Raw genomic sequence first — 16,970 nt, forward strand, 5'->3', positions numbered from 1 at the left:
TCTGCCCGCTGCTCCTGGGGCTGCTCTTGGCCCCGCAGCCTCAGTGGGAGCCAGCACTGGCTGCAGCCCCAGTGGGCTCCCCTGGACAAGGCCCAGCAATGAAGAGGCCAATGAAAGCACCGGGCAGCAGCAGAACCCTCAGCAGAGTTATGTGGACAACCACTGACCAGCCACAATTCTACAGCAACTCACTGAGAATGGTTCCTGTCTACAAGCAGCCATCCAATGAAGCTGTCTGAGGGGAAGAGCAACAAAACACTCACCGTTTTCTCTTCCAGCAATACCAGATTCCAACAGAGCACAACATGAAGATGAGTGCCCCAGCAGCCACGATGGCCATTAACTCAAGTAAACAGCGTGTTCCGTGACAGACACCGCTTCCAATGCCCTTCTGGGAATCGGGAACACGTGTTGAGGTGCCGGCTGCATCTGTGAGAGCAATGGGGAGCGTGAGCCCGGGCTCTGCTCCACTGCTGAGCTGGCAGCTCGCTGGACACGGCCAGGATGTTGTCTGCTTCCCCCAGAGCTGGGGCCTGCAGGCACCTTGGCACCCCTTGGCACAGGCTGTGCCACCCAACAAAGCCCAGAGGGCCGGGAGGAGAGCCCGGGGATGGCGCAGCTGCTTGGGCAGTCGCTCCTTCCAGGGAGCCGGGCCCACCCATCCCTGAGCAGCCAGTGCCAGCCCCGACCCTGCCTGCCCCGTGACAGCTCCCCCAGCCCAAGGGGACAGAGTCAGGGCCTGTCAGGACACAGGGCAGCCCCTGCCCAGCCGGGAGTCAGGGCTGGCTGTGGCCGTGGGCTCACAACAGGGCTCCCGCTCGGGGCTGCTCCTGTGCCTTGGGCCTCTGGGCACTCAGGGCAGCTGTGGGAGGAGCTGCAGTGGGAGGGACCTTGGTGCACGAGTCCCATTTCCCAGGGGCTGGGAAGGAACGAGCTCCGGAGGCCTCGAAGCCGAGGCGCCTCCAGCTTTGGCTGCTGCCGGGCCGTGCAAGGGCAGGCTCTGGGGGAAGAGCTGCTGCCACACAGCCCTGCCCAGGGCTGAGCCTGGCACAGCAATTACCTCCTGTGCATGTGCCCGTGCCTGGCATTGCTTTCCCTCCTGGAGTAGAGGCTGGAAGTGAGCCACTGCTTCCTCCTTGAAGTGGCTCCTTCTGCATAGACTTTTGGTCTATCATTTGAGAAAGAAAAAGGACGTTGGATCAGATGGAAACAATCCCCAATAGAGAGCTGTCATCTTCAGGAGGCAATGCTTGGCAAAGTGGCAGGTAAAGATCAGGAAAATGCACAGACTCTTGAGGCTGACCAGAGCACTCCCTCCTCTAAACTGCAAGCCCTCTTGAATGCCAGGAGACCGGGAAATTGCAGGGGATCTCAGGGAGTGCATGGCCCGTGGGGCAGTTTGGGCTCCCTGTCAGCTGAGGCCAAAGGCCTTCCTGCAGAGGCTGGGGAGAAGCTGCAGCCAGGCTAGGCTGGGAAACAGCCCTGTAGGGTGTGACAGCAGCAGTGGGGCAGCGAGGCTGCCATGGATCCCTTCCCACTGTGCTGGGCACAGCGGGGAAAGATGTGCAGAGAAAGCCCCCGGCTGCTGAGTCTCACGAGAAGGCTGAAGAAAATGCACCCACCTTGTCCTCCCTGCATTTCCTTCTGTGTTTGTCTCAGGAATACATCTGAGTCAAGAGATTTTTTGGCTCCAGTATCTTGGGTCTTTCCTTTTGGAGGACCTTAAGAGAAACAAGTTCCATTTTCCAGGAGTGGATCCCACAAAAGCGTGCTCGGCCTGTGGGGTCAGCAGGGACACACTACTCACCCCTGCGATGGGAGCCGGGCTTGCCTGCAGCAGCCAGGCCAGGAGTTGGAGAAATGCTCCCTGCAGACACACCTGTAACTCAACAGCCACAGAAGCTTCTGTCACCTCTGCTGCTCTGCACGGGCAGCCCTGAGCTGCAAGAGCAGTGAGGGGGAATTGCACAGGGCGAGGGCACACAAATGCAAGGCACTGTCCATAGCTCACAGCTTTGGGCTCTGAGCTGGCAGCTCCCCCCGGGGGAAAGGCCTTCACCTACCCTCGCCATCTCCCCGAGGCTCATCCCAGAATGTGGGTTGGGAAGCCAGATCACCTTCACCAACAGGTTCATCTGCAAAGGAAGCAGGACAGAGCAGCTCCCAGCACTGCAGGAGATCCTCAGGCTGCCTGGGACCTGCGAGGAGGCGTGCAAAGCACAGCCCCGGGGCATAGTCCTGGGCCCTTCCCTTCCCTCTCTGCTCTTCTCCGTGGCTGCAGAGAGCACATGGAAGGAGACAGTGGCATTGCACGTGGCAAGAGGATGTACAGTTAAATGCTCCTTCCTCCCACTGACTGTGATCCTGTGGGATCATCAGGGCTCCAGAAGGGAGCAGGGCAATGTTTCCAGAAACCATCAACCTTGATTTGATCTTAAGGGAAATGGCACATGTATGAGCTCTTGCCACAGTGACACTGCTTATTCTATCCGGAAAGGGCCATTGAGAACTTGCCTCCAGCATTCTCCGCGAATTTTAAGCCATATTCTACCAGGGCTTCCAGGTAATCCATGTCACGATCCCAGTCTAGAAGGGAGCACAGGTCAGAAGCATTTCCCTGGTGTGTTGGGATTCCCTTCTGCCTTAGGGGACTGGGCAGTGCAAGGGGCTCGGGTAAGGGTGTGAGAGCCAGATGGGAATGGACATGGCCAAAGCTGCAGAGGGGCCTGGGGAGCTCTGGGCTGGCTCCTGGTCACTCTCCACCCTCTTTGCAGGCCCTGTGCAACATCTCTGCACAGGAAATTGGGGCAGCCCAGGGCCCACTGGGTGTTCTCTCTCTTGCGCAGAGGAAACACTCCCTAAAGCCCTGGCGAAAAACTGTAGCAGGCAGTGCCACAACCTTGCCTCTGTCCTTCCTGCCCTCCCTCCCTCCCTCCCTCTCTCCTTTCCTCTTTTGCCAGGGCCAGCTCCCCCAGCCCAAGGGGTCAGAGTCAGGCCCTGTCAGGACACTCTGGAGCCCTGCTCTCCCCCTCTGCCCTTTCCCCACCATGGTCACCGCTTGCAGCCCCTCCCAGCTTTCGGCCAGTGTCTCCCAGGGAGGGACCCCAGCAGGAGTGCTCAGTACCCGAGTGCCCTGAGCCTGCTCAGGATAATTCCTCTGGGCTGTGCCCGTCTTGTCCGGGCTGCGCCCGCACTGCCAAGCAGCAGAGATGGCGGCTGAAGGCTCAGCAGGGCTCAGGCCCAGAGGCACAGCAATTACCTCCTGTGACTGTGCCTGGCATCGCTTTCCTTCCTGCAGCAGAGACACTGCTTCCTCCAGGGAATGCTGCCTTCAGCACAGCTTCTACATCCACTTCAGGAGGAAGGAAAAAGGACAGCTGGATGAGATGGAGCCATTCCCCATTGGGGAGGTGGAACCTTCAGGACGCAATGCTTGTGCAACACATTGATAAGGATCAGGAAAATGCCCAGGCCCTTGGAGCTGGGCCAGGGCCCTTCCTTCTCCGAACATCTGCCCTTTCTGATCAACCCCGAGACAGGCAATTTGCAGGGATTTCAGAGTGTGCAAGGCCCATGGGGCTATTTAGGCTCCCTGTCAGCTGATGCCAAAGGCCTTCCTGCAGAGGCTGGGGAGAAGCTGCAGCCAGGCCAGGCTGGGAAACAGCCCTGCAGGGTGTGAAGACAGCAGTGGGGCAGCCAGGCTGCCATGGATCCCTTCCTGCTGTGGTGGGCACGGCGTGTCCAGATGTGCAGAGAAAGCCCCTGGGTTGTGAGACTCAGGAGGAGGCTGAGGGAAATGCACCCACCTTGTTTTCCCTGCAGCATTTCCTTCAGCATTTGCCTCATGACCTCTAATGGCTCCAGGGTTTTCCTGTCTGCCATGTGTTTGCTGTTTTCTGTTGGAGGACCTTAACAGAAAGTAGTTCCATTTCCCAGGAGTGGATCCCACAAAAGCAGTGCTCAGCCTGTGGGGTCAGCAGTGACGCACTACTCACCCCTACGATGGGAGCTGAGCTTGTGAGCGACATCCAGGCCAGGAGCTGAAGAAGCCCTCCCTGCAGACACACCCGTAACTGAAAAGCCAAAGAAACTTCAGTCACCTGGTTCTTGGCAGCCTGTCAATAATTATTTCTTGGTGGGACAGTGAGAACTTACCTGCAGGAGGTCCAGAGGGCTTCAGAACAACTTCATAGCGCCACGTCATGGGAGGAGCCTTGCCAGCAACCCCATCTAGAAGCAAACCAAGATGAGAAGAGTTTCCATTGTGCACCAGGCCTGGCTGTGGCCCTGGGCTCACGGCAGGCCTCCTGCTCGGGGCTGCTCCTGTGCCTTGGGCCTCTGGGCACTCAGGGCAGCTGTGGGAGCAGCCGCAGCGGGAGGGACCTTGGTGCACGAGTCCCATTTCCCAGGGGCTGGGAAGGAACGAGCTCCGGAGGCCTCGAAGCCGAGATGCCTCCAGCTGTGGCTGCTGCCGGGCCGTGCAAGGGCAGGCTCTGGGGGAAGAGCTGCTGCCACACAGCCCTGCCCAGGGCTGAGCCCGGCACAGCAATTACCTCCTGTGCCTGTACCCGTGCCTGGCATCGCCTTTCTTCTTGACGCAGAGGCTGCCGATGAGTGACTGCTTCCACTGGGAAATGCCGCCTTCCACAGAAGCTCTATGTCCAGATCTTACGGAGAAAGGAAGAGAGATAGTTGGATCAGATGGAACTGTTCCCTATTTGGGTGCTGGCATCTTCAGGAGGCAATACTTGTCAACAATATGGACAAGGCTCAGGAAAAGGCCCAGGCTCTTGGGGCAGTGACAGGGCTCTCTCTTGTCCAAATCACCACCTCTCCTGATCTACCCTGAGACCAGGAAATTGCAGGGGATCTCAGGGTGTGCAAGGCCTATGGGGCACTTTGGGCTCCCAGTCAGCTGATGTCAAAGGCCTTCCTGCAGAGGCTGGGGAGAAACTGCAGCCAGGCCGGGCTGTGAAAAAGCCCTGCAGGGCGTGACAGCAGCAGTGGGGCAGCGAGGCTGCCATGGATCCCTTCCCTCTTCGCCGGGTATAGTGTGTCCAGATGTGGAAAGAAAGACCCGGGCTGCTGAATCTCAAAAAAAGGCTGAAGGAAGTGCTCCCACCTTGTCTTCTCTGCATCATTTGTTTCAGTATTTTCTGCATGTCTTCTGATGGTTCTTGGGATTTCTTGTCTGCTCTGTTCGGGATCTTTCCCGTCGGAGGACCTTAGAGCAACAGAGTTCCATTTCCCAGCAGTGGATCCCATAAAAGCAGTGCTCGGCCTGTGGGGTCAGCAGGGACACACTACTCACCCCTGCGATGGGAGCCGGGCTTGCCTGCTGGAACCAGCACAGGAGCTGGAGAAATGCTCCCTGCAGACACACCTGTAACTCAACAGCCACAGAAGCTTCTGTCATCTCTGCTGCTCTGCACGGGCAGCCCTGAGCTGCAGGAGCAGTGAGGGGGAATTGCACAGGGCGAGGGCACACACGCGCACGGCTCTGTCCTGGCACCTGCAGCCATGCCCCCCCGGTCGAGCTTTGGGCTCTGAGCTGGCAGCTTCCCCAGGGGGAAAGGTCTTCACCTACCCTCGCCATCTCCCCGAGGCTCATCCAGGAATGTGGGTTGGGAAGCCAGATCACCTTCACCAACAGGTTCATCTGCAAAGGAAGCAGGACAGAGCAGCTCTCAGCACTGCAGGAGGTCCTCAGGCTGCCTGGGGCCAGGCAAAGGCACAAGCACAAGGCACAGCCCCAGGCCCTTCCCTTCTCTCTCTGCTCTTCTCCGTGGCTGCACAAAGCACATGGAAGGAGACAGTGGCATTGCACATGGGAAGAAGATTTAACAGCTAAATCCTTCTTTCTCCCACTGACAGCCGTCCTGTGGGATCATCAGGGCTCCAGAAAGAAGGAGGTCAAGGTTTCCAGAAACCATCAGCCTCCAGAGGAACTTAAGCAAAGTGGCACATGAGCGGGCTTCTGCCACCTTGACACTGATTATTCTGTCAGTAAAGGGACACTGAGAATTTGCCTCCGGCATCTGGGAAAGTCTTCAAACCTCCATTCACCAGCAATTCCCAATAATGCATGCCCTGATCCCCATCTGGAAGGGAGCACAGATCAGAAGCATTTCCATGGTGTACTGGGATCCCCTTCTGCCTTAGGGATCTGGGCACTGCAAGGGGGTTGGGAAAGGCTGTGGGGGCCAGATGTGAATGGACGTGGCCAAAGCTGCAGAGGGGCATGGGGAGCTCTGGGCTGGCTCTGGTCACTCTGCACACTCTTTCCACGTCCTGTGCAACATCCCTGAAGCGCTGTGCCCGCACTGCCAAGCAGCAGAGAGGGCAGCTGAAGGCTCAGCAGGGCTCAGGCCCAGAGGCACAGCAATTACCTCCTGCGACTGTGCCTGGCATCGCCTCCCTTCCTGTAGAAGAGGCTGGAACAGAACCACTGCTTCCTCTGGGAAAACCTTCCTTCTGCACAGCCTCTACTTTCATTTCTGGAGAAAGGAAAAGGGAGCGCTGGATGAGGTGGAGGCATTCCCCACTGGGGAGGTGGCACCTTCAGGAGATGGTGAAAGATGTGGTTCAGGATCAGGAAAATGGCCAGGCTCTTGGAGCTGGGCCAGAGCACTCCCTCACTGAAACACCCGCCCTGCTGATCTACCCCAAGACCGGGAAATTGCAGGGGATTTCAGAGTGTGCATGGCCAGTGGGGCATTTTGGGCTCCCAGTCAGCTGATGCCAAAGGCCTTCCTGCAGAGGCTGGGGAGAAGCTGCAGCCAGGCCAAGCAGGGAAACAGCCCTGCAGGGTGTGAGAGCTGCAGCGAGGCAGCCAGGCTGCCATGGATCCCTTCCCGCTGTGCCAGGTATGGCGTGTCCAGATGTGCAGAGAAAGCCCCTGGGTTGTGAGTCTCAGGAGGAGGCTGAGGGAAATGGAACCCCCTTGTTTTCCCTGCAGCACCTCTTTCAGCATTTGCCTCATGACTTCTAATGGCTCCAGGGTTTTCCTGTCTGCCATGTGTTTGCTGTTTTCTGTTGGAGGACCTTAACAGAAAGTAGTTCCATTTCCCAGGAGTGGATCCCACAAAAGCAGTGCTCAGCCTGTGGGGTCAGCAGTGACGCACTACTCACCCCTATGACGGGAGCTGAGCTTGTGAGCGACATCCAGGCCAGGAGCTGAAGAAGCCCTCCCTGCAGACACACCCGTAACTGAAAAGCCAAAGAAACTTCAGTCACCTGGTTCTTGGCAGCCTGTCAATAATTATTTCTTGGTGGGACAGTGAGAACTTACCTGCAGGAGGTCCAGAGGGCTTCAGAACAACTTCATAGCGCCACGTCATGGGAGGAGCCTTGCCAGCAACCCCATCTAGAAGCAAACCAAGATGAGAAGAGTTTCCAGTGTGCACCAGGCCTGGCTGTGGCCCTGGGCTCACGACAGGGCTCCTGCTCGGGGCTGCTCCTGTGCCTTGGGCCTCTGGGCACTCAGGGCAGCTGTGGGAGCAGCCGCAGCGGGAGGGACCTTGGTGCACGAGTCCCATTTCCCAGGGGCTGGGAAGGAACGAGCTCCGGAGGCCTCGAAGCCGAGGTGCCTCCAGCTGTGGCTGCTGCCGGGCCGTGCAAGGGCAGGCTCTGGGGGAAGAGCTGCTGCCACACAGCCCTGCCCAGGGCTGAGCCCGGCACCGCAATTAGGAGTTTCGGCATTTTGGGCTCCCAGTCAGCTGATGCCAAAGGCCTTCCTGCAGAGGCTGGGGAGAAGCTGCAGCCAGGCCAGGCTGGGAAGCAGCCCTGCAGGGCGGGTCAGCAGCAGCGGGGCAGCCAGGCTGCCATGGATCCCTTCCTGCTGTGCCGGGCACAGCATGTGCTGATGTGCAGAGAAAGCTCCCAGATGCTTCAACTCAGGAAAAGGCTGAGGCAAGTACACGCACCATGTCTTCTCTGCATCATTTGTTTCAGTATTTTCCGCACGCCTTCTGATGATTCTTGGGATTTCTTGTCTGCTCTGTCCGGGATCTTTCCCGTCGGAGGACCTTAGAGCAACAGAGTTCCATTTCCCAGCAGTGGATCCCATAAAAGCAGTGCTCGGCCTGTGGGGTCAGCAGGGACACACTACTCACCCCTGCGATGGGAGCCGGGCTTGCCTGCTGGAACCAGCACAGGAGCTGGAGAAATGCTCCCTGCAGACACACCTGTAACTCAACAGCCACAGAAGCTTCTGTCATCTCTGCTGCTCTACACGGGCAGCCCTGAGCTGCAGGAGCAGTGAGGGGGAATTGCACAGGGCGAGGGCACACACGCGCACGGCTCTGTCCTGGCACCTGCAGCCATGCCCCCCTGGTCGAGCTTTGGGCTCTGAGCTGGCAGCTTCCCCGGGGGAAAGGTCTTCACCTACCCTCGCCATCTCCCCGAGGCTCATCCCAGAATGTGGGTTGGGAAGCCAGATCACCTTCACCAACAGGTTCATCTGTAAAGGAAGCCGGACAGAGCAGCTCTCAGCACTGCAGGAGATCCTCAGGCTGCCTGGGACCTGCGAGGAGGCGTGCAAAGCACAGCCCCGGGGCATAGTCCTGGGCCCTTCCCTTCCCTCTCTGCTCTTCTCCGTGGCTGCAGAGAGCACATGGAAGGAGACAGTGGCATTGCACGTGGCAAGAGGATGTACAGTTAAATGCTCCTTCCTCCCACTGACTGTGATCCTGTGGGATCATCAGGGCTCCAGAAGGGAGCAGGGCAATGTTTCCAGAAACCATCAACCTTGATTTGATCTTAAGGGAAATGGCACATGTATGAGCTCTTGCCACAGTGACACTGCTTATTCTATCCGGAAAGGGCCATTGAGAACTTGCCTCCAGCATTCTCCGCGAATTTTAAGCCAGATTCCACCAGGGCTTCCAGGTAATCCATGTCACGATCCCAGTCTAGAAGGGAGCACAGGTCAGAAGCATTTCCGTGGTGTGCTGGGATTCCCTTCTGCCTTAGGGAACTGGGCAGTGCAAGGGGCTCGGGTAAGGGTGTGAGAGCCAGATGGGAATGGACATGGCCAACACTGGGTGTTCTCTCCCTCCCACAGAGGAAAGCCTCCCTAAAGCTTTATGGAAAACCATCCCCAAGGCTTCGTGGGGAGAAGGGAGCGCTGTCCTGGGAAAGGGGAGCCAGGCGGCCGGCTCACCTGCTCCCTTCCCTCGCCATGGAGCTGCCTGGGCAGCCCTGGGAGGGAGGGCCACTGCCAGGAGGAGCAGGAGGAAGAGGCGCAGAGCAAGGGCCATGGTGCCTTGCCCTGTGCCAGTCCCGCAGCTCTTGCTGCCGCCGCTGTCCTGACGCCGCTGTCCCGACGCCGCTGTCCCAATGTCAGCACCACTGCCGCCGCCGCCGCCGCCGCTGCTGCTGCTGCTGCCGCAACGGTTGTGCTCAAGGACTGACTGCTCGGTGGCTGTGGTCCTGTGCAACCACGGGTCTCTGGGACCTCTGTGACCTCAGAGCCTGCTGTGACCTCAGCCTGCTGTCAGCCCAGAGCCTGCTGTGACCTCATGGCCTTAGCTGTGCCCCCAGAGCGTACCGCCATCTGTACGAATGGGCTGCCCTGACTGTAAATGGTTTGCTTCATCAAAGGCCATTGCTTAGCAAAACCTTTTGTTTTGCCTGCTGACACTGCTGGTCAGGCTGTGTTCCTGGAGATGCTCCTGATGGCTTCCTGTAGCAATGGGGAGCAAAGAGACACCTACCCCCTTATGCGTCCCACAGAGATCGCTTTATTATAGAAATCACCCCCCTTTTATACCTTTCATCTCAATGAGACAAAACCAAAACTTTAGAGAAGATGGGCACCCATTGGCTGGCTCAGCTGCCGTCTGCCCATGCGTCTTTTCCCCCAGTCTGCTCCCCATTCATACGCTGTCCACACGTTCCTCCTCATTCCTGCCTCTCACTTCTCAGCCAACTTCCAGCCGTCCAGCCTGCAGCTGAGCCTTCCCCACAGGGATTTCTGCTGAACATAACCCTTAGCAACTTGAACAATTACAATCCCATATCCCACAGCTTCCCTCTTTTCCTGGGCATGCTGCTGGCGGAGGTCCAGGCGCAGATGATGCCACTGAAGGAGATGTGCCCTCAGCCCAGGGATGCTCAGCATGGGCTCCCCCAGCCCCTCGGGGCCCCGCTGCTGGTCACAGCAGCCCCTGCCTGGCTCCTGCCTGCCCGCACCGTGGGCATCCATGGCTGCTCCTGGACATGGAGCTCAGCCAGTGCTGCTGCCGTGTGGGCTTTGCTGGTGGTACTACTCGGACACTGGGGTGACAGCTCCATCGCTCCATCTCTTTATTGGAACAGAAGAATGGGCCATCACCTACCCCTGGGGGGGGGGGGGGGGGAGGGGGGGGTTCACCTTCAGTGTTGTTTAGAGGGTAGGGCCAGGGGGCTTAGGGGGCTGGGTTGATGCTGGGGTCTCTAGAAGAACATGGGAATGAGCTGGGACGGGGCAGAGGGAGATCAAAAAAGGGAGTGAAGGCAGCTTGGGGATACCCATGGGGAGAAGAGATGGCAGGGGGATCTAGAGGGTCACAGGAGGTTCCCTCATAGATGGCCATTTTGGGGTCTTCTTCTCAGAGCTCCTGTAAGGGCTGCCCAGGAGCCCTCTGCTGGAGGAGCTGCTCCATTGGTCCGAGCGCCAGGTGTAGCCTCCAGCTTTCATCTGCTGTCCAGAGGCGCTCCTGTGGAGAGAGGAGTGTCTGAGGCCCCAGCTGCCGCTGGCACACAGGGACCCTCCTGCACAGCAGGGCCCAGAGCTGGCAAGGCTCCCCAGCACGGCTGGAGCTGCTGGCACACCTTGGCCCAGCTGGACAGCTGCCCCTCAAGGCCCCGGCCAGCAGGGGATGGCTCTGGGCAGGGTCCCTGGCCAGGAGCGGGCCCCAGAGCGCGTCTGCCTTCCAAGGGCAATCTGGTCCCTGCTCTTTCTCCTCCCCGCCTTGCTTTGCCTCTGCCCGCTGCTCCTGGGGCTGCTCTTGGCCCCGCAGCCTCAGTGGGAGCCAGCACTGGCTGCAGCCCCAGTGGGCTCCCCTGGACAAGGCCCAGCAATGAAGAGGCCAATGAAAGCACCGGGCAGCAGCAGAACCCTCAGCAGAGTTATGTGGACAACCACTGACCAGCCACAATTCTACAGCAACTCACTGAGAATGGTTCCTGTCTACAAGCAGCCATCCAATGAAGCTGTCTGAGGGGAAGAGCAACAAAACACTCACCGTTTTCTCTTCCAGCAATACCAGATTCCAACAGAGCACAACATGAAGATGAGTGCCCCAGCAGCCACGATGGCCATTAACTCAAGTAAACAGCGTGTTCCGTGACAGACACCGCTTCCAATGCCCTTCTGGGAATCGGGAACACGTGTTGAGGTGCCGGCTGCATCTGTGAGAGCAATGGGGAGCGTGAGCCCGGGCTCTGCTCCACTGCTGAGCTGGCAGCTCGCTGGACACGGCCAGGATGTTGTCTGCTTCCCCCAGAGCTGGGGCCTGCAGGCACCTTGGCACCCCTTGGCACAGGCTGTGCCACCCAACAAAGCCCAGAGGGCCGGGAGGAGAGCCCGGGGATGGCGCAGCTGCTTGGGCAGTCGCTCCTTCCAGGGAGCCGGGCCCACCCATCCCTGAGCAGCCAGTGCCAGCCCCGACCCTGCCTGCCCCGTGACAGCTCCCCCAGCCCAAGGGGACAGAGTCAGGGCCTGTCAGGACACAGGGCAGCCCCTGCCCAGCCGGGAGTCAGGGCTGGCTGTGGCCGTGGGCTCACAACAGGGCTCCCGCTCGGGGCTGCTCCTGTGCCTTGGGCCTCTGGGCACTCAGGGCAGCTGTGGGAGGAGCTGCAGTGGGAGGGACCTTGGTGCACGAGTCCCATTTCCCAGGGGCTGGGAAGGAACGAGCTCCGGAGGCCTCGAAGCCGAGGCGCCTCCAGCTTTGGCTGCTGCCGGGCCGTGCAAGGGCAGGCTCTGGGGGAAGAGCTGCTGCCACACAGCCCTGCCCAGGGCTGAGCCTGGCACAGCAATTACCTCCTGTGCATGTGCCCGTGCCTGGCATTGCTTTCCCTCCTGGAGTAGAGGCTGGAAGTGAGCCACTGCTTCCTCCTTGAAGTGGCTCCTTCTGCATAGACTTTTGGTCTATCATTTGAGAAAGAAAAAGGACGTTGGATCAGATGGAAACAATCCCCAATAGAGAGCTGTCATCTTCAGGAGGCAATGCTTGGCAAAGTGGCAGGTAAAGATCAGGAAAATGCACAGACTCTTGAGGCTGACCAGAGCACTCCCTCCTCTAAACTGCAAGCCCTCTTGAATGCCAGGAGACCGGGAAATTGCAGGGGATCTCAGGGAGTGCATGGCCCGTGGGGCAGTTTGGGCTCCCTGTCAGCTGAGGCCAAAGGCCTTCCTGCAGAGGCTGGGGAGAAGCTGCAGCCAGGCTAGGCTGGGAAACAGCCCTGTAGGGTGTGACAGCAGCAGTGGGGCAGCGAGGCTGCCATGGATCCCTTCCCACTGTGCTGGGCACAGCGGGGAAAGATGTGCAGAGAAAGCCCCCGGCTGCTGAGTCTCACGAGAAGGCTGAAGAAAATGCACCCACCTTGTCCTCCCTGCATTTCCTTCTGTGTTTGTCTCAGGAATACATCTGAGTCAAGAGATTTTTTGGCTCCAGTATCTTGGGTCTTTCCTTTTGGAGGACCTTAAGAGAAACAAGTTCCATTTTCCAGGAGTGGATCCCACAAAAGCGTGCTCGGCCTGTGGGGTCAGCAGGGACACACTACTCACCCCTGCGATGGGAGCCGGGCTTGCCTGCAGCAGCCAGGCCAGGAGTTGGAGAAATGCTCCCTGCAGACACACCTGTAACTCAACAGCCACAGAAGCTTCTGTCACCTCTGCTGCTCTGCACGGGCAGCCCTGAGCTGCAAGAGCAGTGAGGGGGAATTGCACAGGGCGAGGGCACACAAATGCAAGGCACTGTCCATAGCTCACAGCTTTGGGCTCTGAGCTGGCAGCTCCCCCCGGGGGAAAGGCCTTCACCTACCCTCGCCATCTCCCCGAGGCTCATCCCAGAATGTGGGTTGGGAAGCCAGATCACCTTCACCAACAGGTTCATCTGCAAAGGAAGCAGGACAGAGCAGCTCCCAGCACTGCAGGAGATCCTCAGGCTGCCTGGGACCTGCGAGGAGGCGTGCAAAGCACAGCCCCGGGGCATAGTCCTGGGCCCTTCCCTTCCCTCTCTGCTCTTCTCCGTGGCTGCAGAGAGCACATGGAAGGAGACAGTGGCATTGCACGTGGCAAGAGGATGTACAGTTAAATGCTCCTTCCTCCCACTGACTGTGATCCTGTGGGATCATCAGGGCTCCAGAAGGGAGCAGGGCAATGTTTCCAGAAACCATCAACCTTGATTTGATCTTAAGGGAAATGGCACATGTATGAGCTCTTGCCACAGTGACACTGCTTATTCTATCCGGAAAGGGCCATTGAGAACTTGCCTCCAGCATTCTCCGCGAATTTTAAGCCATATTCTACCAGGGCTTCCAGGTAATCCATGTCACGATCCCAGTCTAGAAGGGAGCACAGGTCAGAAGCATTTCCCTGGTGTGTTGGGATTCCCTTCTGCCTTAGGGGACTGGGCAGTGCAAGGGGCTCGGGTAAGGGTGTGAGAGCCAGATGGGAATGGACATGGCCAAAGCTGCAGAGGGGCCTGGGGAGCTCTGGGCTGGCTCCTGGTCACTCTCCACCCTCTTTGCAGGCCCTGTGCAACATCTCTGCACAGGAAATTGGGGCAGCCCAGGGCCCACTGGGTGTTCTCTCTCTTGCGCAGAGGAAACACTCCCTAAAGCCCTGGCGAAAAACTGTAGCAGGCAGTGCCACAACCTTGCCTCTGTCCTTCCTGCCCTCCCTCCCTCCCTCCCTCTCTCCTTTCCTCTTTTGCCAGGGCCAGCTCCCCCAGCCCAAGGGGTCAGAGTCAGGCCCTGTCAGGACACTCTGGAGCCCTGCTCTCCCCCTCTGCCCTTTCCCCACCATGGTCACCGCTTGCAGCCCCTCCCAGCTTTCGGCCAGTGTCTCCCAGGGAGGGACCCCAGCAGGAGTGCTCAGTACCCGAGTGCCCTGAGCCTGCTCAGGATAATTCCTCTGGGCTGTGCCCGTCTTGTCCGGGCTGCGCCCGCACTGCCAAGCAGCAGAGATGGCGGCTGAAGGCTCAGCAGGGCTCAGGCCCAGAGGCACAGCAATTACCTCCTGTGACTGTGCCTGGCATCGCTTTCCTTCCTGCAGCAGAGACACTGCTTCCTCCAGGGAATGCTGCCTTCAGCACAGCTTCTACATCCACTTCAGGAGGAAGGAAAAAGGACAGCTGGATGAGATGGAGCCATTCCCCATTGGGGAGGTGGAACCTTCAGGACGCAATGCTTGTGCAACACATTGATAAGGATCAGGAAAATGCCCAGGCCCTTGGAGCTGGGCCAGGGCCCTTCCTTCTCCGAACATCTGCCCTTTCTGATCAACCCCGAGACAGGCAATTTGCAGGGATTTCAGAGTGTGCAAGGCCCATGGGGCTATTTAGGCTCCCTGTCAGCTGATGCCAAAGGCCTTCCTGCAGAGGCTGGGGAGAAGCTGCAGCCAGGCCAGGCTGGGAAACAGCCCTGCAGGGTGTGAAGACAGCAGTGGGGCAGCCAGGCTGCCATGGATCCCTTCCTGCTGTGGTGGGCACGGCGTGTCCAGATGTGCAGAGAAAGCCCCTGGGTTGTGAGACTCAGGAGGAGGCTGAGGGAAATGCACCCACCTTGTTTTCCCTGCAGCATTTCCTTCAGCATTTGCCTCATGACCTCTAATGGCTCCAGGGTTTTCCTGTCTGCCATGTGTTTGCTGTTTTCTGTTGGAGGACCTTAACAGAAAGTAGTTCCATTTCCCAGGAGTGGATCCCACAAAAGCAGTGCTCAGCCTGTGGGGTCAGCAGTGATGCACTACTCACCCCTACGATGGGAGCTGAGCTTGTGAGCGACATCCAGGCCAGGAGCTGAAGAAGCCCTCCCTGCAGACACACCCGTAACTGAAAAGCCAAAGAAACTTCAGTCACCTGGTTCTTGGCAGCCTGTCAATAATTATTTCTTGGTGGGACAGTGAGAACTTACCTGCAGGAGGTCCAGAGGGCTTCAGAACAACTTCATAGCGCCACGTCATGGGAGGAGCCTTGCCAGCAACCCCATCTAGAAGCAAACCAAGATGAGAAGAGTTTCCATTGTGCACCAGGCCTGGCTGTGGCCCTGGGCTCACGGCAGGCCTCCTGCTCGGGGCTGCTCCTGTGCCTTGGGCCTCTGGGCACTCAGGGCAGCTGTGGGAGCAGCCGCAGCGGGAGGGACCTTGGTGCACGAGTCCCATTTCCCAGGGGCTGGGAAGGAACGAGCTCCGGAGGCCTCGAAGCCGAGATGCCTCCAGCTGTGGCTGCTGCCGGGCCGTGCAAGGGCAGGCTCTGGGGGAAGAGCTGCTGCCACACAGCCCTGCCCAGGGCTGAGCCCGGCACAGCAATTACCTCCTGTGCCTGTACCCGTGCCTGGCATCGCCTTTCTTCTTGATGCAGAGGCTGCCGATGAGTGACTGCTTCCACTGGGAAATGCCGCCTTCCACAGAAGCTCTATGTCCAGATCTTACGGAGAAAGGAAGAGAGATAGTTGGATCAGATGGAACTGTTCCCTATTTGGGTGCTGGCATCTTCAGGAGGCAATACTTGTCAACAATATGGACAAGGCTCAGGAAAAGGCCCAGGCTCTTGGGGCAGTGACAGGGCTCTCTCTTGTCCAAATCACCACCTCTCCTGATCTACCCTGAGACCAGGAAATTGCAGGGGATCTCAGGGTGTGCAAGGCCTATGGGGCACTTTGGGCTCCCAGTCAGCTGATGTCAAAGGCCTTCCTGCAGAGGCTGGGGAGAAACTGCAGCCAGGCCGGGCTGTGAAAAAGCCCTGCAGGGCGTGACAGCAGCAGTGGGGCAGCGAGGCTGCCATGGATCCCTTCCCTCTTCGCCGGGTATAGTGTGTCCAGATGTGGAAAGAAAGACCCGGGCTGCTGAATCTCAAAAAAAGGCTGAAGGAAGTGCTCCCACCTTGTCTTCTCTGCATCATTTGTTTCAGTATTTTCTGCATGTCTTCTGATGGTTCTTGGGATTTCTTGTCTGCTCTGTTCGGGATCTTTCCCGTCGGAGGACCTTAGAGCAACAGAGTTCCATTTCCCAGCAGTGGATCCCATAAAAGCAGTGCTCGGCCTGTGGGGTCAGCAGGGACACACTACTCACCCCTGCGATGGGAGCCGGGCTTGCCTGCTGGAACCAGCACAGGAGCTGGAGAAATGCTCCCTGCAGACACACCTGTAACTCAACAGCCACAGAAGCTTCTGTCATCTCTGCTGCTCTGCACGGGCAGCCCTGAGCTGCAGGAGCAGTGAGGGGGAATTGCACAGGGCGAGGGCACACACGCGCACGGCTCTGTCCTGGCACCTGCAGCCATGCCCCCCCGGTCGAGCTTTGGGCTCTGAGCTGGCAGCTTCCCCAGGGGGAAAGGTCTTCACCTACCCTCGCCATCTCCCCGAGGCTCATCCAGGAATGTGGGTTGGGAAGCCAGATCACCTTCACCAACAGGTTCATCTGCAAAGGAAGCAGGACAGAGCAGCTCTCAGCACTGCAGGAGGTCCTCAGGCTGCCTGGGGCCAGGCAAAGGCACAAGCACAAGGCACAGCCCCAGGCCCTTCCCTTCTCTCTCTGCTCTTCTCCGTGGCTGCACAAAGCACATGGAAGGAGACAGTGGCATTGCACATGGGAAGAAGATTTAACAGCTAAATCCTTCTTTCTCCCACTGACAGCCGTCCTGTGGGATCATCAGGGCTCCAGAAAGAAGGAGGTCAAGGTTTCCAGAAACCATCAGCCTCCAGAGGAACTTAAGCAAAGTGGCACATGAGCGGGCTTCTGCCACCTTGACACTGATTATTCTGTC

This window comes from Sturnus vulgaris, chromosome 11 (assembly GCF_052056855.1).
Source record: "Sturnus vulgaris isolate bStuVul1 chromosome 11, bStuVul1.hap1, whole genome shotgun sequence".
NCBI lineage: Eukaryota > Metazoa > Chordata > Aves > Passeriformes > Sturnidae > Sturnus > Sturnus vulgaris.